Below are 1,167 nucleotides of genomic sequence, written 5' to 3'. Positions count from 1 at the left end.
TTCTACTTTGGTATATTTTCTCTTGCTGATTTTCTAACCTTTCTCTTGCAAAAAAAAAAAAAAACTATTCTTATCTATTTCAGGTATTTTGAGTGCATGCCCCGCCAAGGGCAAGCAGTTATACTACCCATCGACCCTGAAATTGAGAAAACTTGTAGGAGAAACCGAAGGAACAAGAGGCAAGAAGGAGTTTCAGCAACTGCTGAAACAACAGAAATCATGGCTGCTAATGTGAATGCGAATGCTGCAAATAACGGCAATAATGGTTGTGCCGTGGAAGACCAAGCTAATGGCCGTAGCTTGAGAGATTACATTCTCCCTACTCTGACGGGAGTGCAGTCATGTATCAGGCCACCGGCAGTGGATGCGAATAACTTTGCGATCAAACCTGCCATACTTCAAATAGTGCGCCTTCGCCCGGTTTGGTGGCCTCCCTTCTGAAGATCCTAATCTGCATCTCTCGAACTTCATGGAACTTTGTGAGACTTTTAAAGTCAATGGAGTTAGTGATGATGCCATTCGTTTGAGACTGTTTCCAATCTCACTTAGAGAAAGAGCCAAGAGCTGGTTAATCTCCTTGCCACCAAATTCCATAGCAACATGGACAGACTTAGCAACTAAATTTTTGTCTAAGTTCTTTCCCCCAGCAAAGTCTACTAAGCTGCGAGGAGAGATCAACAATTCCTGTCAACAAGAGAATGAGTCTCTCTATGAGTCTTGGGAGAGGTTCAAGGACTTAATCAGAAAGTGTCCTCATCATGGTATTGAGAAGTGGATGCTGGTTCATAATTTCTATAACGGGTTCGTTGGTTACACTAGAACCCTCATAGATGCAGTAGCTGGTGGAGCCTTTATGAGAAAGAGTGCTAATGAGGCTTATGATCTATTGGAGGAGATGGCTCTAAACAATCAGCAGTGGCCAACTGAAAGGAGTCAAACTAAGAAGGTAGCTGGTGTGCTAGAGGTGGATGCCATTACAGAGCTGACAGCTCAGGTTGAGGCCCTAACAAAGCTGATCGCAGTGCAAGCCAAACAAGCTCAAGTGGTTTGTGAGATATGTGGAGGTCCCCATCACTTTTCTGAGTGTCAGGCAGATATGGATGATTTGCCAATGGATCAAGCAAAAGCCATTGGAAACTATTGCCAAAACAATAATTATGGGCACAA

General features: G+C 43.5%; 1 non-coding gene across 1 annotated transcript; it reads right to left on the bottom strand.

Moving 5' to 3' along the window:
* Positions 1-658: 658 nt before the first annotated feature.
* LOC115711807 (small nucleolar RNA R71) lies at positions 659-765 on the bottom strand. Its single transcript, XR_004010677.2, has one exon. It is a non-coding gene; the product is annotated as a small nucleolar RNA R71 (small nucleolar RNA).
* Positions 766-1,167: the final 402 nt, after the last annotated feature.

Source organism: Cannabis sativa, chromosome 3 (genome assembly GCF_029168945.1).
Source record: "Cannabis sativa cultivar Pink pepper isolate KNU-18-1 chromosome 3, ASM2916894v1, whole genome shotgun sequence".
NCBI classification, from domain to species: Eukaryota; Viridiplantae; Streptophyta; class Magnoliopsida; order Rosales; family Cannabaceae; genus Cannabis; species Cannabis sativa.
The sequence above is the reverse complement of the archived record's forward strand: the minus strand, read 5'-3'. Positions and strand labels throughout refer to the sequence as shown.